This window comes from Equus asinus, chromosome 13, assembly GCF_041296235.1.
Source record: "Equus asinus isolate D_3611 breed Donkey chromosome 13, EquAss-T2T_v2, whole genome shotgun sequence".
Lineage (NCBI taxonomy): Eukaryota > Metazoa > Chordata > Mammalia > Perissodactyla > Equidae > Equus > Equus asinus.
In genome coordinates, this window is record NC_091802.1 from 12307117 (window position 1) to 12331691 (window position 24575).

A 24575-nucleotide genomic window follows, 5' to 3' on the forward strand; every position below is an offset into this window, starting at 1 on the left:
GTGTTCTGAGGGACCCCCATCACAGTTTACCTGGCCTAGGTTGGCAGAAGCACACTGTTCAGTGCATATGAAGATGTACCTGGAGGCAAAATGGCTGACCTGGAACAGTCTAAGGAAATGGGGAAACTGGGTAAAATTAGAAGAGTCAGAGCTCAGACAGCAAAAAAGGGAGCAAAGGGCAGACATGTGGATATACAGAGAAGGAATCAAGTCCTGGACATCCTGGCCTTTGGATCATGTGGCTCATTCATGGTGAGTATTTGAATGTTTGTCAACATGGAATGAAACTTGAAACTATGGGGAACTATGGAACTATGGAACATATTGGAACTATGAAGGAAAGGATGAGAGAAATTATCTGAGATATGTAAAAACACCTAAAAGAGTATAAGAGATATATAGTATAGGTAAATGCAAAGAAAACCACATCTGCACACATCATAATCAAACCACTGGCTGAAAACCAAAGAAAAGAGAAAATATTAAAAGATGCCTGAGAAAGACATGTTAATTTCAGAGGAGCAACAAGACTGACAGCCGACTTCTCAACAGAAACAATGGAAAGCAAAAGACAAATTCTACAACAGAGTAACTTTTTGCCTAGAATTCTATACTCAGTGAGAATACTGTACAAAGTGAAGTAAAAATAAAGTTGTTTTAAGACAAAAAAAGTAAGAATTTATGTCTAACAGACATGCTCTGTATGGAATTCATCTCTGTATGTAAACAATAATAAAGGGAATTCCTCAGCAGAAAAAAAACGTATCATGAAGGAAACACAAAATTATATGAAGGAAAATGATCCTAGAGGAAAACACAGAAATACAGAAAGGAAAATGTAAAGATATGTGGGAAAATATAAATGAATATTGATATTGGAATGATATTGATATTGTAGGGTTTAAAATATACTTGAAATTACAATGCACGACAGTAATGCAAGAGGAGGGAGTTAAAATGTTTCTGAGTTACTAGTATTATTGGGTAAATGGTCAAAGTACTAATTCATCATAGATTACAGTAAATCAGTGATGAATGTTTTAATCCATGATATAAACATCAAAAATTGCAACACACACAGGCTAAAAGGAAAATGAAATAAAAATATCTGATTCAAAAAGAAGTCAGAAGAGAATGAGACATCTTGATAAAGAACATCTACAAAAAAACCCCAGCAAATATCACAGTTAGTGGGTAAAGACTGAATGCTCCTCCCTTTAGATCTGGGACAAAATTTCCACTATAACCGCTCTTATTCAACCTAGTACTGAAAGTTCTAACCACTGCAAGAAGGCAAGAAAAACAAATAAAAGATGTACATATGAGAAGAAAGAAATAAAACTATCTCTATTTGCAGATGACATGATTGTGCCCATAGAAAATCCTAAGGAATCTACAAAAAAAAAACACAACTCTTAAAATTACTAAGTGTATTCACCACGGTCACAGGATACAATATCAACACACAAAAATAAACCAATATCTATATAACAACAATAAACATATGGAAACTGAAATTAAAAACAGAATACCATTTATAATCACTCCAAATAAAATGAAATACTTAGGTATACACTTAGCAAAACATGTACAGGATATGGATGCTCAAAATTACAAAATTCCAATGAAAGAAATCAAAGAAGATCCAAATTACAGAGAGATATACAGTGTTCATGGAATATATCAATTTCCCCCAAATTGATAAGTTTAATAAAATTCCTATCAAAATCCCAGTAAGGCTTTTTGTAGACATAGAAAAGCTTCTTGCAAAATTTATATGGAAAAGCACAAGCCTTACTATATCTAAAACAATCATGGCATAGAAGAATACAGTGGGAGGAATAACTTTACTTGATGTTAAGCCTTACTCTATAGCTATAGTGACCAAGACAGTGTGGCAGTGATGGAAGGATAGATACATACTACCATTAAAAATAATGAAATGTTATCAAGGTCTTTATGGCAGTATATTTAATAAGTTATATGAAATATACACCTTCTTTAAAAAATATAATTTACCAAAATTGATGCAAGAAGAAATAGAAAATTGAAGAGCCCTATATCTGTCTTTTTAAAATTTTTCAAAATTATGGTAAAGTATACATAAAACTCCAAGAAGATAATGTAAGAGACAATCTAGATGACTTTGGATTTGGAGATTACTTTTTAGATACAACACCAAAGGCATGATCCATGAAAGAAATAATTGATAAGCTAGAGTTCATTACAATAACAACCCTCTGCTAGGCAAAAGACACTGTCAAGAGAATGAGAAGACAAGCCCCAGACTGGGGGAAAATATTTGGAGAAGACATATCTGATAAAGGACTGTTATCCAAAATATCCAAAGAACTCTTAACAAAAAGAAAACCCATAACCCAATTTTAAAAATGGGCAAAATATCTGAACAGACACCTCCCCAAAGAAGATATACAAATGGCAAACAGCATATGAAAAGGTGCTCAATATCATATGGCATTAGAGAATTGCAAATTAAAATAACAAGATACCACTACAAACCTATTAGAATGGCCAAAATCCAAGACACTGACAACACCAAATGCTGACAAGGATGTGAAGCGACAGTCTCTCTCATTCATGGCTGGGGGAACAGCAGATTCTCACAAAATTAAACATACCCTTACTGTATGATCTAGCAATTGCAATCCTTACTTTTTGCCCAAATGAATGGAAAATTTGTGTCAGCACAAAAACCTATACATGAATGTTTATAGTAGCTTTATTCATAATTGTTGAAACTTGAAAGCAACCAAGTCTCCTTCAGTAGATGGATGGATAAATAAACTGTGGTACATTCAGAAAATGAGTACTACAGAATATTATTCAGTGCTAAAAATAAATGAGTGATCAAGCCACACACAAAAAAATGTAGGAACTTTAAAAGCATCGTACTAAGTAAAAGAAGCCCATCTGAAAAGGCTAGATACTGAATGATTCCAACTGTACTCCTCACTCTCCCTCATCTCCCCAGGATTGCGTCCTCTCCTCCTCCTGCCTGGACCTTCCGGTTTTCACGTGTTTCTTTTGCCTCATGCTGACCTCAGGTCAGAGCCCCACTCTCCCTCTCCCCGACACCCCTCCATTTCTCAGGTCCCACTCTCACCCACTGGGCAATGATCTCCCAGAGCCGTAAAGCATCATGGGCATAGAGAGCACTTGGGATTCCCAGCAGGCCTCGGTCAGCCATATCGTCAGGAGGACAGAGGGAGCAGTAAGTCAGCTGGGCCATGGCCTGACAGATCAAATGCACATAGCCCCCTCCACCTGTGCTCATTGCTTAGGACAAGAGAGATGAGAGGCCTTGAGGAAGAAACAGAGCTGGAGAACACAGCGTACTATATAAGGGGGTCAGATATGGGCTTTTCAGATTTAATGACATGGATATAAAGGGACAAATCTCATGGGTTTAAAGGTCAGGACATTCACACATGTTGGTCTGGGATCCCAAAGGTGGCAGAAGGTAATGCAGAGCCAGATTAGTTGGCCCCAAGCCCCATGCCCTCCTTACCTTATCAAATACACCACCTTCTGAGATGAGTTGAGATTGACTTGGGTATTGATCTCCATGGTATAGTGAATGTGCAAGATCAGGAGCTGGGATGGAGGAGATTGGAGAGGGTGGTTAACGGAGAACATGCTTGGTCCTTCCTCCTAAGGCATGGCACCCAGCATGGTGGCCGTCTCTCCACTTGATGCTTTCCTTCCTGCCAGTGCCTTTGCAGGCTGGTCTTCTGCTCCTCTGATCACTTACTCTCATGTTCTCCAGCTGCCCTGTGAGTTGAGCTTTGGAGTCCAACTGACCGAGATTTCAACCACACTTTGCCATTCACTTTGATACTTGGCCAAGATACTTTGATACTTGTCCATCTCTTCATCTCTTAACAGGGGTGAGAGTACAGTCTCTTATCACAGGCACTGTGGTGATGCTTATGTGAGTGATGTTTGAAGGGTATTGAGTACAGTGCCTGCACACAGAAGTCCTTGAATAGTAGCTGCTATCATTACCTTTGTTATTTCCACCTTGAATACAGGTGTCCTTTGAGAATCAGCCTTTTAACTTTTGATTTTTTAAAACAGTTTTTCTATCATGCACATCCTTACAGTTTAAACTAGCCTTTCTATTGATTTTCAAAGCCACTCCTTGAATCTCTAGTTGTTTTACTCTTGCAGTTTTTAATTTTGGGGTGGGGGTAGGGTATCTTCAGTCAGAATTAGAGGAGCCATATTGATCCATCCTCTTTATCAGTAGAAGGGCTGTCATAAAATCTGCTCTCACCAGCAGTTGGGCACTCTTAGGCTTCCTCTCCCCTGCTTTTCTTTAGCTAATAAGTGAGCCCATTTGATCTTCACATGCATTTCCTTTTGTCTTAGACCACTTTGTCTTCATTTCCTCTCAGTTGAGATGGAGGGTTCATGCAACCTTGGTATTTATGTGAGTTGGTGATGCCGGACAGATGGAAGACCCAAATGATACCGCTAGTGCCACGATATCAAAGCAGCTCACATTGGTTTAAAATTCAGACAATTCATGAAAGACCCTGAGTGTCATAGAAAGCCCAAAGTCCACATGAGGAGAGAACATACCAGAGGACAAAGAATTAATAGTAATAGTAATAACAGCAAGAACTAATGCATTTTGTAGGATTTAGCCTGTCACACTGTTGTGTTATGTCGTTTTATCCTCATCATCCTCATCAATGAGGGAGCCCCTGTTATCCCCACTTAGAGATGAGGACTCTGAGCACGCATCTGGTAAATACTGAGGCCAGGATTCAGTATTCTGACCCCGGCAGTCTGAATCCAGAGCCTGCACAAGTAGCCTTTATGAAATGTGCAGGCTTAGCCCTCCTGGGTGTCCTGATAACAACTCAGCTGTTTGCCATGGGATGAAGGTTGTTATGGTGAGGGGAGACAGGTGTGGAGGGGGTGGAACTAGTAAAGGGGGATTTTGAACTGTAAAAGTGGGCTTAACCATTAAGAGAGACAGAAGACGATGATGAAAAGGCATCATAAAGTCAATCAAATACAAGATTCCATGAACTCTGTTGGTGTCTGTCTTGTCTATGTTTCCCCAGAGCCCAGAGGGCCACTGCACTAATGGATAGGTCTGGGGATGGAAGTGGGGACCCCTAGAAGCAGCACTACTCAAATGTTCTACCTAGCAAGTGCTCACTTATATATCTTGCTAACACTTCAAACTCTACGTACCTAAAACTGAACATCTCATCTTTGACTCCAAATTGGCTTCTCCTGACTTTACTGTTTCTGAAAATTGCTCTTGTTCATAAGCTTATACACATTTTTGTTATAAGCTTATATACATTTTTGCCCCTTCTGCTATATGTAAAGTGTCATCAAGATTTTGAAGACATTTTTTAAGCAAGCACAAGTCTATTTTTGCTGCCTCCTGCCTAGCAATAGAGTTTAGACTCACTGTTTTATAAAATTACAGTATTTCTGGGTCACTACAACAGCACATACTCTGTGAGCTCCTAGCTGTTGCAGCAGCTCAGCCTTCTGATCTTTCTCTCCAATCTCGCACCCAGGCATGCTGCAGCTACTATTTCCGCATCACAAAGTCTTTGCACTTTCCTTTCCATTTCTGTAACCCCCAAGTATTGCACCCCTGTCTTGAGCAGGTTAAATAACCTGTTAGCCTGCTGTCTTTGCTCTTTACTCTTCTATTTAATGACTCCTAAGTTGTGGTGGAACATTCTCCATCAACAATATAGTGTTTATTGCTTTCTCTCTGATGTCAAACTCTCCTTCCAGATATTGTTCTCTGGTTGTTTCTATGTGTCTCATTTGTCCTCCCAGTTAAATGGTAACTCTCCCAAAGCAGAGCAATACTTCTGTCTATCAAATCATATTCCTACTCCACACCAGACTCATTGCTAGAGAATTTCAGAACTGCCTTACAATAAGCGCTGAATAAATGCTAAGCGACTTGACTTAATAGGATAGATGGGATCTCTCTGTATTATCTCTTAAAACTACATGAAAATCTATGATTATCTCAAAATAAAAAGAATTTAAACATTAGAAATAAAGCCACAAGGCTCAAAGTCCTGACACAATCATTTTCTCCTCTCTTCAATTCACAAATTGCTATAAAAATTCTTTGCTACAATAACATGGATGCTTGTTGAATTCGAAGCTCTATTTAGATGTTCCCAGACAGATGGCTTAGGCTTTTTAAAACCTAGACAGCTGTTGGGTTGTTTCCTTTCTATGGAATGTGAGAGAGATGGGACATGGAGGGTAGAAGATGTACCCTGAAGACAGGGTGCAGCCCTGGGAGGCACCTGTAAGGCCACAGCAATGACCTCAGCCAGTGCATTGTTGTTCAGCAAGTGATATTGGAGCTTCTGCAGTTGGAAATCTGAATTTTGGATGCAGCATTTGGCCAGGAGCCAGGCAAATGGAGGATCTGAGGGCAGGAACAGTGGCGGGGTTGGGTGCTGGGGTTGAAAGGCTGGGTCTGCAATAAAAAGGAAGTCAGCATTCATTGACCTCTCACCGTACGTGAGGCACCATTCTCACCGTTCACCATATGTGAGGGAAACAGATGGCAAAGGTAAGACTACTACCTTCCAGATGGTTATAATCTAGTAGGAGGATTGAGAACCCTTCCACTCTGCCTCTCCCTAACTGTGGCGCCATGTGAGTGTCAGGATGATCAGGTTGAATGCAGGAGAGTCAGAAGCAGGGAGTCCAATAAGAAGATCCTAACAGTGGTTTGGGAAAAAAGTGATGGGGTCTGAGCTATGGTGGGGGAAGGGGAAGGAGAAAGTGAGAAACTGGCAGTACATGTCAGCTAATTGTGAGAATAGCAGGAGTCGAAAATCATTAAAGCCAAGGGGAAGAGATGTTTAAGAAAGAAGGGGTGTTGCACAGATTCAAAGGCCACAAAGAGATTGAGTTGCCTCAGGGTGAGAACCAACAGAGACCATCATGACTCTCAAACAAGCAATTCCAGGTGAGTAGTGAGCAGGCTGCAAGGAAGAAAGGAGTGATGGAGACAAAATGGTCTCACTGAATGAGGCGGGAGTGGGGGACAAGAGCCAGTGGTCTTTGTCTCAGGGCAGAGGTCGGAGTGAACAGAGACCAGTCTTGGGAGGGGAATTCCCAGGGGGCCTCACCTGGATGACCACGGTAGCAGCTTCCCATTGGGTTCCATCTTCAGCATCACCAGGTCAGCAGCCAGGTACTGCTTCTCTCCTTGGATCACATTGGCTGGAATTCCATCCAGCAGGATGAAGTCAGCTTCAAACAGGGAAGTGTTCTTAGGAAAAGAGGAATGTATCCATAGTTAAATTTGAAAGCATGCCTCCAGAGGGCCAAGGCAAAGGGGAAGATGTAAAGACACTCAAGTCTAGCTCCTTGCCGTTATCCCACAGCATGCCAGAGTCCTCGTGGCAGAACTGAAGGAAGCATCAGAGCATCCGGTTCAAGTCCTCATTTTACAGGGAGGGATAGGACCCAATGAAGCGAGCCTTCCCAAGGGACATGCAGCTTGTTTGTGGCGGAGGTAGTTTTAGAACTAGGACTGCCAATTGATTCTGCACCGCAGGTGTATTAAGCTCTCCCCTTGTCAAGTTGGCCAAGCTCCTTTCCCCATTATCGCCTGAGGGTCTACTTTGTTTGGCTGTAACTGGCCTCAAAGCTTTTCCTCTACATACTTTATCATCTCTAGGTTTTTCTGGCACAGGACTCTGCACCCAGAGGCAGTGGCTTAGCACGGCCTCCCTTCCCTGACTCATCTTTGGTCTGCCCCTTTGCCACTTTTCCTCCCACACTGCCAAGAAGAGAACAATGTAGGGTGGGAGAAGGTACCTGAAGTTCTTTCTCCAACTGGGCCTGAAGCTCCTCCATCCCCGTGGGCAGCACTAGCCGGGAGGGGAGAGAGGTGGAGCATCTCAACAGCATGGGGTTGGTGCCATTGAGGAACTAGTAGCCAAAAAGCTCACCATCCTGCCAGCACCGGTGAACCTGCTCTGTGGAGGTTGGGTTGGGGTGTGGATGAAGGATATTTACCCCAATAGTCCTCTCCTCCAGACTCCACCTCAGGGATTTAGTCACACGACTACCCCATACCCAGCCCCCATCTTTTCATTCTTGAGGCCTCTGTGAGTTCACCAGGCACAATAAGGTCTTTTTTGGCAAACAGTTTTAGGGACTATGGCATGTGACAGATAGGTCATGAAAAGGGCCAGCAAGGTGTTATGGAGACCTGGGGAAACCAGTGATCAGTCAAGGCACTCTTTTGTCCCGAGAAGATCTGATCAAAATCCTCCAGGCATTTCCAGGAGCTCAGGAGGGTGTAAACTTGTTTGACGGCAAATTCTATAACCTTAGAACAAACAGTGAGGATTAAACTGTCAATTTACCAAATCCTACCTGTTTCTGGATCCACCAGCCCCACTCCACTCTGACCATCTCCTCACCCTGACTCCACTGTCCATTCAAAGTCCCGTCTCTTCTCCTCGTGGAATCTCATATTTGGAGGTAGATCACCCTTAGTCCCTGCAGCTATTGTCACGTGCAACCCTTCCTTCCAGGTGGCCCCGCTAGGAGATGGGGACAAAAGTTAATGGAGAGGGTAGAAGTCAGCGATGGAAGAAGTGTCAGGGAAGGGGTGGGACAACTGGGAGGCCTAAGGGAGGTGGCCCCTGGTAGGTCTGCTGTCTTTCCTCCAGTTCTTTCTCTCAGTGCTTCTGGCACACATCCAAGGCATTGTTTCCTGCGAGGTGGCCTGGGAGACGTTAACACAACTGACCACACTGCTCTGTCCAAGCTCATGCTATGCTCTGGCTTCTTCCAATCTCCTATCTCTTTAACTGTATTGCATCAGACTCTTTTGCCTTTTTCTCCGGCTCTGTCTCTCCTAATTAATTCCCTGGCCATTTATTTCATCCTCGCCCACCCCCTTTTCTTGATTTCACGAATCTCAGATCTCATATTCGTCCTAAGACAAAAATCCTGTTTTTGACACCCTGTCATAATCCTTAACTCAAATTTCCCTGTCTGTCCCTATTCTTCATTATCTATGAATTTTATTCTTAATCACCTGAAATGTTCACACCTATGCTACATTATCCTATATTACTTTATGATTCTCCCCTGTCTTGGTCCTCTCCTGTCCACACCTCGACCTGTCCTCCAACAGGACATATTTCAAGTCAGGTGCACTCACATCCCCTGACCTCGCCTTTCTCCATCCTCACCTATTCCCTGGGATAAGATACTGTGTGTGTGCCCCCATCAACCGTACCCTCCCACCTGTCTTGGAGAACAAATGGTTTCATGGTGCTACCTTTACTTGGTTCCATCTCACCTGTCCTCAACGTCACATAGTCTATATTTGTTAACCTGACTTGTTCCTGCCCTCACTTGTAATTATACTTGCTTCTCAAAGATGCATATTCCGTGTTCTTACCTGTCCTTTCTCTCAATTGTCTCTCCTACTTATTTCCTAAGGTAAAAGATTCTGTATTTTCTGTCATTCATCGCCACCCCCTGCCAGGTGCTCCCTGTCTCTCACAGTGACTTGTTCTTCTAACTTTTCAGCTCTCCAAGGTTATATCATTTGCTTCCCTTAGCTGTCTCCTCTCAGGGGTCACTGGCCATCTCATGTGCCATGTGCTACCCTGCCCTGCCCTAACTTGTTCCCCATCACATAGCGGTCTCCTTCCCACTTTTACTTTTCTCTTCAGTTTTCCATCATTGCTGCAACTCCATTCCCCGTTCTCCCCTTCTTGGAAGAGGGAACCTTCAGATCGCTTCTCTGTGTCCGCCTATTCTACGTCCAACTTCAGGACTTTATACATTTTTTGTTCCGTTTCAAGCATCCTGCGTTTTCCACCCTTAACCTGCTGAGCACCCACTTTTTCTAGTCTCTTCCGACCTTCGTCAGTGCCCCCCTCTCCCAGTGGTTCCCGAGGCCCTGCCCTAGTTCCCCGCCGCTGCCCCTCACCGGTGCCCTCGGGCAGCCTCAGCACGCCCTCGCCCTGCACCCAGCGGTAACACGGGAAGGCGGCCTCCGCGCAGGCTCCAGGGCCCTGCACCGTGATGCGGTCGCAGAACCACGCGTCGTCCACCAGGGAGCGGTGTTTGCGCAGCTTCACGAAGTGCAGTGGCCCCAAGTCCTCGGAAACGTCTCGATCAAACTCTTCCTCCTGCGGAGGCCAGAACCCGGCGAGACTTAGTAGCAGGGACCCGGGAGAGGCCGTTTCGTCCGGGTTGGGAGTTGGGGGTCAGAGGTGGGGCGGGGACGAGAAGCGGCGAGGACTTTGTGGAGCCTGGGTTGACAAGGCCTCCAAAGATAGCATTCCCTCGTTCCCTCCTCCCGACACATGCGGGCTGTGTCTCAGACGCCCGGTCGCAGGGAGGACGAGGGAGCGCGGGGCGTGGCCTGCAGTGTCTGAATTGATGACTGAGCATCAGCACCCGCATCGGTCCCTTCGCTGAGCTCTCACCCCGCCCACGCTCTCCCCAGGAGCTTCAGGTTTGACCCCTCATCCTATATTGAGCCTATGGTGCCACTGGCTCTGGGGTCTTTTGGGGAAGGAGTTGGAGGCTGCGAGGACCTGAGTCGGGAAGAGAGAAGGGGGTTGAGCCCAGCCTGGCCCTGGCTCTTGACCCTTTTCGCACTCCTGGCGCGGGAGTCCCCACTCCCTGGGCGTCTCAGCCGGCGCGGTGGCGCTGTCGCTCGCCCCCAGCCTCCCGATTCCGAGCCGCCCTCCCGCCGCGAGCCGAGCCCGGGCCAGGGTTAGGGTCCCCGCTCCCGCCCGCTGACCTGGCCCCGCGCCGGCTGCAGCTGCAGCTCCAGCTCCGCCTCCCCGCGCGCCCCGACCAGCCACAGCTGCACGCGGTTGTGCGACCCGGAGAAGAGCGAGGCCCCGGTGGCCACGCGGATGCGGTAGCGGCCCATGGCAGCGGGTGGATTCACCTGGGCTTTAGAGGTTCGGTCAACGATATCAGGTGAGAATTCCGCGGCCAGGTAAAATAAATAAAGCAGGACTGCGAGTCTGCCCACTCCAGGGTGTGGGGCACTCCTGGGTCTCCATCCCAGACAAGAACATGTGATTAGCTCGTGGGGTGGGGTGTTAGGGGGGAGGCTGCTCTTCTCAGCTCAATGCTGAGAAGCGGGGCTTTGAGGAAGATGAGGGGCTGAGCCTGGGTGCAGTAAGGAGGGAGAGGGGGCAGGGCTAATCCATCTGAGTTCCTCTCTAGGCTTCTCATCCTCCCCCAACCCCGCGTTTTGCTACTGAATAGCATTTTCTGCAGGAGTCCTGGGTGCCATTCCCTTTTCTTTTTGCCAGTGACCGGGGCCCCTGGGTGACTGTCTCCACCGTCTCTTCATCTACCAGGTCTGCCTGCTGAAGGGGCATCGAGATTGTCCTTGTGGGCCAGAGAAGGCCCCTTCTTGAGGGACACTCGAGAGTTAGGGAAAAGTTAGAATATCCCCTCCAATGTTACTTTCCATGTCCAGGCACCTAGGGAGTAGCTGAGGCCTCCATTTTCTCCCCCATCCCGAGAGAAAAAAAACCAATGTCCATGGTCCAGTGTTTCTCCTTATCCACTCCTTTCTGTTTATGGACTTGTTTCTATAAGGTTTTGGTCATTTCTTCCACAAAAAAATGAGGTCACGCTACCATTTTGTTTTCCTAGGAAGTTGTTTTCCACAGTTAACAATACATGATGGGAATATCTTCAGATCAATAGAGAACCAACTACACTTTTGGTTAGCTCTAAGTATTCCTTTCTTGATGAGCATCCAGGTTGTTCCCAGGAATATTAACTATGATGAGTGCTTTAATCAACACGTGTCTATGTATGCCATTAAGTATTGGAGCTTTTAAACTTATAGAATAAATTCCAAGAAGTGAGATTTCTGTGTAAAATTATATGAATGTATATTAATAGATATTATCAAATATTTTCCAAAAAGCCTGTAGCATGGTATCAGAGTGCTCTTTCTCTGCATTCTCACCTGCACAGGGAGTTATCATTTAAAAATATTTTGCCAGGGGCCAGCCTCGTGGCCGAGTGGTTAAGTTCACGCGCTCTGCTGTGGCGGCCCAGGGTTTTGCCAGTTCGAATCCTGGGCGCGGACATGGCACCGCTCACCAAGCCATGCTGAGGCGGTGTCCCACATGCCACAACTAGAAGGACCCACAACTAAAAATACACAACTATGTACTGGGGGGCTTTGGGGAGAAAAAGAAAAAGTAAAATCTTAAAAAGAAGAAGAAGAAGAAGATTGGCCCTGAGCTAACATCTGTGGCCAATCTTCCTTTAAAAATATTTTGCCAGTCTGGTGGATGAAAAGTGTCAAGAACTATGAGAAATCTGGGATTTTACCCTGCTTAAAAGCTAGCCAATTAGCCTGTTACTGTTTGTGAGACGGTGGTAGAAGACACAAGACTCCTGTTCAAATTCCTAAAGAACATTATTATTCACAGCAAAAGAAATAGCCGGAGGTTCATGTCCCATCCCTTCCTCCTGCCCCTAAGTTCCATGGTGGTGACTCAGGTGGGCGTGGATGGATGCCTGTACCTACAGCAGGTTGCATTACAGGACGGGATCACTGAGCTTGGGGAATTCACCATTTTTATACTAAGTGGAAGGAAGTCTGTTCTTTGTCTGGGGGTGATATTACCTCATTCCACAAGATTGCTTGCTACAAACATGGCTCTTGAGAAATAGCCCAAATAAAGAGCAGTCAAGACCTTGCATTCCTGGAATACCCAGCAGGAATGTTCGGGGGCAATCAGGGCCCATGGCAGATTTCCCCTCCCAATAGAAAGTAGTGTCTTAGCTGCTTAACACCTTCTATAGCTTCCTATTAGATATAAAATAATATACTCACGTCAATTACTTTCCTATATACCAGCAATGAACAAGTAGAACTTGAAATTTAAAACACCTTGCCATTTACATTAGTACCCCCTAAAATGAAATAGTTAGATATAAATCTAACAAAATATGTACAAGATCTATATGAGTAAAACTACAAAACTGATGAATGAAATCAAAGAAGAACTAAATAAATGGTGAGATATTCCATGTTCATGGATAGGAAGACTCATTCTTGTCAAGATGTCAGTTCTTCCCAACTAGATCTATAGAGTCAATGCAATCATAATCAAAATATCAGAAGGTTATTTTTGTGAATATCAACGGGCTGATTCTAAAGTTTATAAGGACAGGAAAAAGACCCAAAATAGCCAACTCAATGTTGAAGGGGAAGAATAAAGTTGGAGCCACTACCCAACTTCAAGACTTACTACAAAACTACAGTAATCAGGACAATATGGCATCGATGAAAGAAGAGACAAATAGATCAATGCAACAGAATAGAGCCCAGAAATAGATCCACATAAATAAAATCAACTGATCTTGGACAAAGGAGCAAAAGCAATACAATGGAGCAAAGATAGTCTTTTCCACAAATGGTGCTGGAACAACTGGACATCCACATGCAAAAGAATTAATCTAGACACACACCTTACACCATTTACAAAAATTACCTCAAAATGGATCACAGACCTAAATATAAAATATAAAACTCCTAGAAGATAACATAGGAAACAACCTTGTAAATGTTTTCCCCAGGAAGTTTTTCTTTTCTGGTCTTGGAGGGTTTTACTTCATACACATGCAGATTGGTATTCAGCTAAAAGATCTAAAGGACTTCTATGTGGCTATCTAGAATTCTTTGTGTAGCTTCCCCCTCTTGTATATGTAGCCCTGCAATTTCTAGCCTTCTTGGCCTCCCTGAACTCCAGTCTCTGTCTCCCCACCTCAGTAAGATTGTCTGACTCAGTTTGGATTCTCCCTCACTGTGCACAGTCTGGGAATTAACTCCATGAAAAAAATCTGGATAATGATAGAACTCATTTCATTTACCTTTTCTCAGGGATCACAGTACCACACTGATTATTTTTCAGTGCCTAAAAATAATTGTTTTCTATATTTTGTATAGTTTTCTAGTTGTTTATGGTAGGAAGGTAACTCTGGAACATCTTAGTGTCTCATGGCTGGAAGCAGAAAAACTCTCTCACCTTTGTCATAGTTTTATCACACCTCTATGTATTCGCAAATATATTTCATTTTAATTATCTTAACCTGATTTTTTTAAAAAGTGGTATCATGCTTTATGCAATCATTTGGAGTTGATACTAATTTAACCTAAACTTTCATGTTGTATTTACCTGTTTTTCTTATATCCTTACAAGCACAAGACTTCTGCCTCTGCCTTGATTTTGTTCCTATGTTCACCTGGACTAGAAGTTTGTGTTATTGTGAACTGGGGACAGGGGGTGCTTATCCCAAAGCCATTCAAGGGACAAGTAAGAGCAGAACTTCAGCAATCTCCCTCCTAATTGATCTGCCCAACTAAGCAGAACAGTTTCCCCCAGGCCCATCCCCATCCTTTCCACACGGGTCCAAAACAACGCCCCTGTCATCGAGTGAGTCTCTCGCCATTTTTTGGAGGTCTCATTTCTGTAGTTCCTCCTTGGTTGTACATTGGGGAAAGAACTAGTAATCATGCTGATTAAGTTTCCTGGCAGGGCTGGACATTTATTTGGGAGCACTTTTTTTTTTTTTTTTGTAAGAAAACTGGTAGCCATTTCTATCAATTGCAAACCATTTCTGTGGTTAGCACTAAAGCAATAACGTCACTTCAAGATTGCTCTTCTTTGTATTAGAGAATGTCCTGGAATGGTTATTTCTTTTCTTTCTTTTTTTTTTTCACCTTCTTACATTTCAATCTTGTTTCTTTTTGTTCTTTTTTTAAGGTTGGCACCTGAGCTAACATCTGCTGCCAATCTTCTGTTTCTTCTTCTTCTTTTTCTCCCAAAAGCCCCCCAGTACATAGCTGTATATTCTAGTTGTAGGTCCTTCTGGCTCTGCTATGTGGGATGCCACCTCAGCATGGCTTGATGAGTGGTGCTCGGTCCACACCCAGGATCCAAGCCAGCCAAACCTTGGGCCACCAAAGTGGAGCGTGCAAACTTAATCACTCGGGCACAGGGCTGGCTCCCTGGAATGCCTATTTTTTATTCAACTTAAAGCAATCATCTACCCACTATTTGGGAAGATATGGATATAGATACAGAGATGGATATAGTTCTAATAATAGAATTTTTGGGATCACAGTGTCTTGGGGTTTAAATGTTGATGGATATATTTAGTTGATATTTCCCCAAATATACCTATCAGCATACATGACTTTACAAAGGGGACAAAGATCCTTTAGGGAGAAGAAAAGGGCACAAACCCTTTTCCTTTGAGGTTCAAAGTTCTTGAATATTTTGAGACATTCGGGTGGCTCTGAAGTCAGCTGCCAGAGAAAGGACAGCAGAGAAACTCAGAAGCACAAAGGATCAGGGCTCTGAACAGGTGTCTGGATGGGATCCATACCATGACCTAGGTTATCACAGGGAGACCTGGTTCTCAGCACAACAAGTGACTTTGACACTGAGGGCATTAAAGAATATGTGACTGTATTAATTGGAACCCCAACTGGTGATTCATCACAAACCCAGTTTTCATATGTGTGCTCATATAATCTTAATAGCTGTGAGATAAAGTAAGCATTATTTTAACCTTTTTTTTTTTTTTTTAGAGAAAAGGACTTGGCATTTCAAGTGTGTGAATCAGTTTCTCATTGTCTGATCAGGGCTTTACAAATCTGAGGGTCAAATCCTAGAACAGGGTGACTGAATCAAGGTGTGACCAAGTGTTTCCCAATTTCTTGCCTACTTCCCTTAGATTATATCATGCCCGCCTCCAGATTGACCTCAGATGATTGAACTAGAGGATTTCCAAAGACCTAGCTTCATGAAATCCTCAGGTCCACCCTCCTTTTCTCTTTCATTGCCCCGTGACAAAACACAAACAACCCGAGGCAGACCTGGCTTTCTGTGCTTTTGGATGATCTTAAGAAAAGGGAAGCAATAGCAGCCAAAGAGCCTTATGTACAGGGGCAATAAGCCAAGAGTAAATTCCAAGGCAAAGTGAAATCAGGCTGGAGAAAGAATTATTTGACATGTTTAGAGTTTCAATCATGAGGTTCAGAGTAAGGGCATGCATCTATTACTGTATAAATCATGATTATTCTGAACCTGCATCCTTCTGACTACAAGATGTCTACTCTGTAACTTCTAGGGATTCCCACTCAGCCCAAAGGGTCAGCCATGTTTACAATAACTGACCTCACAGAGGAACAATCCAAAAATTCTGGTCTGTCTGTTAAAGGGCCTGTTTTCCCCCCATGTGGATGACTTTACCACCACAATCACAGCCTCAAGAAGCTGTGGGATGATCAAAGCCTTCTTAGAACACTCATCTCCACAGGGTTATGCTCAGATGTGGGTTCTCCATGCCAGAGTAAGGTGAGACACCAAAGTGATGGCCATAGCTGACACAGCTTTTACAAATGCACATACCAAGACACATACATGCTCATACACACTCATTTTGTCTAAGGCACATTTCTATGTCCTATTACTAGAACCAGATGACCCAGCACTTTGGGGATAAGACCTTGATATCACTAATGAAAAAAATAACCTGGAGACTTGGGGAATCAGCTCTGCTCCTGGCAAGCCTCAATGTAGCTCCTTCCAACACCACCCCTCTCTCCCTCACACTCCACATTCCCATCCTAGGCAGGGCTCCTATTTGAAGTTAATGTCACCTTTACTGATGGGATCTGGCCCAGGGCCAGCAAGAGTTGGTTATGCTGAAACCTCAGCACAGTGGGGCACTCTTATCTATGGTCATGTGGTGAGGAGACCCAGAAGGCTGTACTGATATCAAATAATGAGGCTTTAGAGTCAGGAAAATGTGATTTTAAGTTCCTTATCTGCCACCAAACTTTATGATTTTGAACAATGTTCTTAATGTCACACTTTTAGTTTCCTCCGCTTAAAAATGGGGTTAATACTGAGCATTATAGTGTTAATTTCCTTTGTCTCTTATCATCAAGTATCTAAATCTTCTTGCTATAGCTCCAGTTGGTCCAGCATCTCAACCAAGCCTTAATCACACCTCTCTCAGATCTCAAATCATCTCATGGCTTGGCTCTTGCCCATGACCTGAGTGCTCGGCTATGATTTCCAGCTGTACCTGTTAGTGTCAAATCCATGATGGGGACATCTTATAGCTGAGGTGATCTCTTTGATCCAAATTTCCACTTTATTTCAAGGTACCTCAATGGTTCCCCTCCACCTCCAAGATTTCACATATCAGGCTCATCAAAAGTGATAATAAGACAGGGAGGGGTTAAGAGTCAATTTTCTCACTTTTTTGATTGAGCTCAGGGATGCAAATGAAAAAGGTGGGACAGGGGCTTCTATCCTCCAAAATGATAACTAAAGTAACTATTTTTCCTAAAAAGTGAAGAGTCTATTAAAATAAGAATGCTGCATATTAAAATTCTGATTAGAAAATCAATGAAGCCAAAAGCTGAGTCCTTCAAAAACTCAAAAAATTGACAACCTTTAACTAAAGTCACCAAGAAAAAAAAGAGGAGACTCAAATTACTAAAACCAGGTGTGAAAAAGGGACATTACCACTGAACTTACAAAAATAAAAAGGATTAAGTACTATAAACAATTGCATGTCAACAAAAATGGAAATCCTAGATCAAATGGACAAACTCCTAAAAACACTTAAATGATGCTGACTGAAGAATAAATAGAAAATCTGAATAGATGTATAACAAGTAAAGAGATTGATACACTAATTAAAAACTTCCAACAAAGAAAAATCCAGGACCAAATGGCTTTACTGGTGAATTCTACCAGAAGTAAAAAAGAATTAACACTAATTTTTATCAAACTCTTCCAAAAAGTATACAAGGGGGAGAAATTTCCCAAATCATTCTGTGAAATCATTATTACCTTAATACCAAAGCCTGAGAAAGACCTTGGAAGAAAAGAAAGCTAGAGATCCAATATTTTTTATGACTCCAGATGCAAAAATCCTCAACAAAATACTAGCAAATCAAGTTTAGCAGCATATTAAGTGGATTATACACCATGACCAAATGGGGTTTATCTCAGGAATGCAAGGTTACTTTAACATCTGAAAAAATCAAACAATAACATACACCATATTAATAGAATAAAGGAAAAACACTACACGTAATCTCAATAAAAGCAGAAAAAGCATTTGACAAAATCCAATACCCTTTCATTATAAAAAAAGAAGTCACAGGGAGTGACATCAGCATAATGGCAGAGTGAGCTCTTCCCTTAGTCTCTCCCCCTAAGATACAACAAAAAGGATATTCATAAACCAACAGAGGACATTCATACAACACAATAGATGTCTGAGAGGACCTTACAGCCATACAACTGAAGGTGGGGGTGCTGGACCCCCCCGGGAGGCAGTGGAAGGAGGTAAGGGGGTCTCCTGTCCCTCATGAGTGGTGGTGATCTAGGGTGTGGGACCTAACGCTGTGGCCAGCATGCCACCCTGAGTGGAGAAGGGGGAAAAGGCAGCCCTCCACAGGAATGTTTGTGCTCTTGGAGTTGACTGCAAGCCTGTGGGAATGCTCCACATCAAGTCAGCTAGGCAATTGTGGGTGCTCCACACGAAGCCGAGAAGCCCAGGTGGGCACACAGTGAATGCAGAGTCGGGGCATGTGGGATTGCGCATGTGAAAGAAAGTGCCCCTCTCCTGCTCTGACCTGGGGCACCAGCTCAGCTAGTAGGCAAGAGCAGGGCATCCCTGCCAGAGCACCTGCACCTATGTGTATAAAGCAGCAGTGGCCTACAGGCAGACAGGCCCTGTGAGCACAGCTTCCAATGGACAGGCACATCTGCCAGGGGTCACAGAGGGCCTGCCTCCTCATCCAGTGGTAGCAGGTGGAATCTGCAACCAGATACTAACTACCACTATGTGATGGAAAAAATATGCCCCACTGAATAGCATGAAGAAGTATATTAACACTCCAGACAAGAAGGAAAATTACAAGTATCCAGAAATCAATCCTAAAGTCACAAGAATTTACAAGCTAAGTGGTAGAGAACTCAAAATAGTTATCATAAAGAAACTCAATGAGTTACAAGAAAACTCAGAAAGATAGTTTAATATATCTGGCATAAAATTAATGAAGAAAGAGAATTCTTCACAAAAGAGATACCATCCAAAAAAATCAGAAATGTTGGAGATGAAAAACACAATGAATGAGATAAAGAAAAATCTAGAGTCCTTAAAAACCAGAGCTGAGATTATAGCATACAGAATCAGTAATTTAGAGGACAGAAATATAGAAATGCTGCAGATGGAAGAGGAGAGAGAACTAAGACTAAAAAAAGATGAAGACTTCTCCAAGAATTATCTGACTCAATTAGGAAAGGCAACATAAGGATTATAGGTATTCCAGAGCGGGAAGAGAGAGAGAAAGGAGCAGAGAGCTTGTTCAAAGAAATAGTAGCTGAGAACTTCCCAACCCTGGAGGAGGAGCTGAAATTACATGTAAATTAAGCTAATAGAACTCCTAATTACATCAAGGCAAAGAGACCTTCTCCAAGGCATATATTAGTAAAACTGACAAGAGTCAGTGACAAAAAATATTAAGGGGAGAAGAAAATAATCCACAAAGGAACCGCTACCATGTTTTCAGTGGATTTCTCAGCAGAAACCTTACAGGCTAGGAGAGAGTGGAATTATGTATCCAAAATTCTGAAGATAAAAACTTTCAGCCCAGAATACTCCATCCAGCGAAACTGTCCTTAAGATATGATAGAGAAATAAAAACTTTCCCAGATAAACAAAAGCTGAGAGAGTTCTTTACCACAAGATCTGCACCCCCCCCCCCGCAGGAATGATCAAGAAGGCCCTCATACCTGAAAAAAAAAAAAGAAGGAGTTTACAAAGCCTTGAGCAAGGAGATAAATAGACAGACAAAATCAGAAAATTGCAGCTCTCTTTCAGAACAGGTTAGCAAACAATTATAACATTAAAGATAAAAGGAAGAAAAGCATCAAAAATAGCTACAACCACTTCATTTTAATCACAAACGCACAATGGGATAAGTTGTGACAACAATAACTTAGGGAAGAGAAAAGGAATGGAACCTGCTTAGACTAAGGAGATCAGAGGCTATCAAAAAATGGACTATCCCATCTATGAGATCTTTTATACAAACCTCATGGCAACCACTAAACAGAAAATCAGGACAGAGACACAAATGATAAATAAAGAGAAAACTGAGAAAACCATCATAGAGAAACACCAAACTGAACTGGCAGTCAGAAATACACAGGATGAGAAACAAAGGAAATATAGAACAACGAGAAAACAAGTGATAAAATGGCAGCATTAAGTCCTCAAATATCAATAATCACTCTAAATGTACATAGATTGAATTCTCCAATTAAAAGACACAGAGTGGCTGGGTGGATTAAAAAACAAGACCAACAATATGCTGCCTCCAGGAAGCACATCTCAGCTCTAAAGACAAACACAGGCACAGAGTGAAGGGATGGAAGATGATACTCCAAGTTAACGGCAAACAAAAGAAAGCAGGTGCTGCCATACTCATATCAGACAGAATAGACTTCAAGATAAAAAAAGGCAATGAGAGACAAATAGGGGCAGTATATAATGATAAAAGGGACACTCCACCAAGAGGACATAATGCTTATAAATATATATGCACCTAACACAGGAGCACCAAAGTACATAAAGCAACTATTAATAGACCTAAAAGGAGAAATTAAAAGCAACCCAATAATAGTAGGGGACCTCAACACCCTACTTACATCAATGGATAGATCATCCAGACAGAACATCAACAAAGAAATAGTAGAATTAAATGAAAACTAAACCAGGTGGACTTAATAGATTTATACACAACATTCCATCCAAAATCGGCAGAATATACATTCTTCTCAAGTGTACATGGAACACTCTCAAAGATAGACCATATGTTGGGAAACAAGGCAAGCCTCAATAAATTTAAGAAAACTGAAATCATATCAAGCATCTTTTCCAACCATCATGCTATGAAATCAACTATAAGAAAAAAGCTTGGAAAGTGAAAAATATGTGGAGACTAAACAACATGCTACTGAACAACCAATAGATCAATGAAGAAATTAGAGGAGAAATAAAAAAATATCTGGAGACAAATGAAAATGAAAATACACCATACTAACTCATATGGGATGGAGCAAAAGCAGTCCTAAGAGGGAAATTCATGGCAATACAGGCCCACATTAACAAATAAGAAAAATCTCAAATAAGTAATCTTAAACTACACCTAACAGAACTAGGAAAAAGAAGAACAAAGCCCAAACTCAGAATAAGGAGGGAAATAATAAAAATTAGAGCAGAAATAAATGAAATTGAAACCAAACAAACAAAAAAACAAAAACCAGTAGAAAGGATCACTGAAACTAAGAGCTGGTTGTTTGAATATAAACAAAATTGACAAACCCTTAGCTAGACTCAGTAAGAAAAAAAGAGAGATGGCTCAAATAAATAAAATTAGAAATGAAAGAGGAGAAATTACAACAGATACTGCAGAAATACAAAGGATTATAAGAGAATACTATGAAAAAGTATATGCCAACAAATTGGACAACCTAGAAGAAATGGATAAATTCTTAGACTCATACAACCTCCCCAAACTGAATCAAGAAGAAATAGAGAATCTGAACAGACCAATCACAAGTAAGGAGATTGAAACAATAATCAAAAACCTCCCCAAAAATAAAAGTCCAGGACCAGATGTCTTCTCAGGAGAATTCTACCAAACATTCAAAGAAGATTTAATACCTATCCTTCTCAAACTATTCCAAAAAATTGAAGAAGATGGAACACTTCCTAACTCATTCTACAAGGCCAATATCACCTTGATCCAAAACCAGACAAGGACAACACAAAGAAGGAAAATTACAGGCCAATATCGCTGATGAACATAGATGCAAAAATCCTCAGCAAAATATTGGCAACCCAAATACAGCAATATATTAAAAGGACATACACCATGATCAAGTGGGATTTATACCAGGGATGCAGGGATGGTTCAACATCCACAAATCAATGTGATACATCACATTAACAAAATGAGGAATAAAAACTACATGATCAGCTCAATAGATGCAGAGAAAGCATTTGACATGATCCGACATCCATTTATGATAAAAACTCTCACTAAAATGGGTATAGAAGGAAAGCACCTCAACATAATAAAGGCCATATATGACAAACCCACAGCCAACATCATACTCAATGGGGAAAAACTGAAAGCCATCCGTCTGAGAACAGGAACAAGACAAGGGTGCCCACTCTTGCCACTCTTATTCAACATAGTACTGGAGGTTTTGGCCAGAGCAATTAGAGAAGAAAAAGATAAAAAATATCCAAATTGACAAGGAAGTAGTGAAACTCTCTCTGTTTACAGACAACATCATTCTCTATATAGAAAACCCTAAAGAATCCACCAGAAAACTATTAGAAATAATCAACAACTACAGCAAAGTTGCAGGGTACAAAATCAACTTACAAAAATCAGTTGCATTTCTATATTTTAATAACAAACTAACAGAAAGAGAATTCAAGAATACAATCCCATTTATAATCCCAACAAAAAGAATAAAATATCTACAGATAAATTTAACCAAGGACGTGAAAAACCTATACAATGAAAACTATAAGACAGTATTGAATGAAATCGATGACATAAAGAAATGGGATGATATTCCATGCACATGGATTAGAAGAATAAACATGGTTAAAATGTCCATACTACCTAAAGCAATCTACAGGTTCAATGCAATCCCAATCAGAATCCCAATGACATTCTTCATGGAAGTAGAACAAAGAATTCTAAAATTCATATGGGACAACAAAAGACCTTGGATAACTAAAGCAATCCTGAGAAAAAAGAACAAAAGTGGAGGCATCACAATCCCTGGCTTCAAAACATACTAAAAGCTATAGTAATCAAAACAGCATGGCACTGGCACAAAAACAGACACATGGATCAAGGGAACAGAATTGAAAGTCTAGAAATAAAACCACACATCCACAGACAGATAATCTTCAACAAAGGAGACAAGAACATACAATGGAGAAAGGAAAGTCTCTTCAATAAATGGTGTTGGGAAAACTGGACAGCCACATGCAAAAGAATGAAAGTAGACCATTGTCTTTCACCATACACAAATTTTAACTCAAAATGGATAAAAGACTTGAAGGTAAGACCTGAAACCATAAAACTCCTAGAAGAAAATATAGACAGTACACTCTTTGACCTTAGTCTTAGAAGCATCTTTTTGAATATCATGTCTACTCAGGCAAGGGAAACAAAAGAAAAAATAAACAAACGAGACTTCATCAGATTAAAGAGCTACTGCAAGGCAAAGGAAACCATGAACAAAACGAAAAGACAACCCACCAACTGAGAGAAAATATTTGCAAATCGTATATCCAACAAAGGGTCAATCTCCAAAATATATAGAGAACTCACAAAACTCAATGACAAAAAAAAACCCGATCAAAGAAAGGGCAGAGGTTATGAACAGACATTTTTCCAAAGAAGATAAACAGATGGCCAATAGTCACATGAAAAGATGTTCAGCATCACTAATCATTAGGGAAATGCAAATCAAAACTACAGTGAGATGTCTCCTTACACCCATCAGAACGGCTATAAGTACCAAGACAGAAAGTAATAAATGTTGGAGAAGCTGTAGAGAAAAGGGAATCCTCATCCACTGCTGGTGGGGATGCAAACTGGTGCAGCCACTATGGAAAACAGTATGGAGATTTCTCAAAAAACTTAAAATAGAAATACCATATGACCCAGCTATCCCACTACTGGGTGTTTATCCAAAGAACTTGAAATCAACAATTCAAAGAGACTTATGCACCCCTATGTCCACTGCAGCATTATTCACCATAGCCAAGATGTGGAAGCAACCCAAGTGCCTGTCCACTGATGAATGGATGAAAATGTGGTATATATATATACAATAGAACACTACTCAGCCATAAAAAAAGACAAAATCGTCCTATTTGCAACAACATTGATGGACTTGAGGGTATTATGTTAAGTGAAATAAACCAGACAGAGAAAGACAAACACCACATGATTTCACTCATGTGGAAGCTAAACAAACTCATGGACAAAGAGAACAGATTGGTGGTTACTAGAGGGGAAGGGCTTAGGGGGTGGTCATAAAGGGTAGAGGGGCACACATGTATGGTGACTAACAAATAATAATGTACAACTGAAATTTCACAATGTTATAAACTATTATGACCTCAATAAAATTTTAAAAAGCAATGAACTATAGACATATGCAAGAAAATGAATGAATTTCAATATAATTAAGCTGAGTGAAATAAACCAAATAAAGAAGTAAAAATAAGTAAATAAATAAAAGAAATCAACCACTCACCCTAAACCATAAAAACCTCATCATCCTTATCTGCCTTGGGATCATTGGAACCAATATCTCCAAGTTCTTTATCCCTGTTTATATCGGTTAATACAGGAAGCCCAGGTCTCCATTTCC

At 41.7% G+C, this 24575-nt stretch overlaps 1 pseudogene; it reads right to left on the bottom strand.

Annotated features, from left to right (window-relative positions):
* Positions 1–2942: 2942 nt before the first annotated feature.
* On the bottom strand, positions 2943–10993 carry LOC106844138 (polyunsaturated fatty acid lipoxygenase ALOX12-like; annotated as a pseudogene).
* Between the last annotated feature and the right edge of the window lie 13582 nt (positions 10994–24575).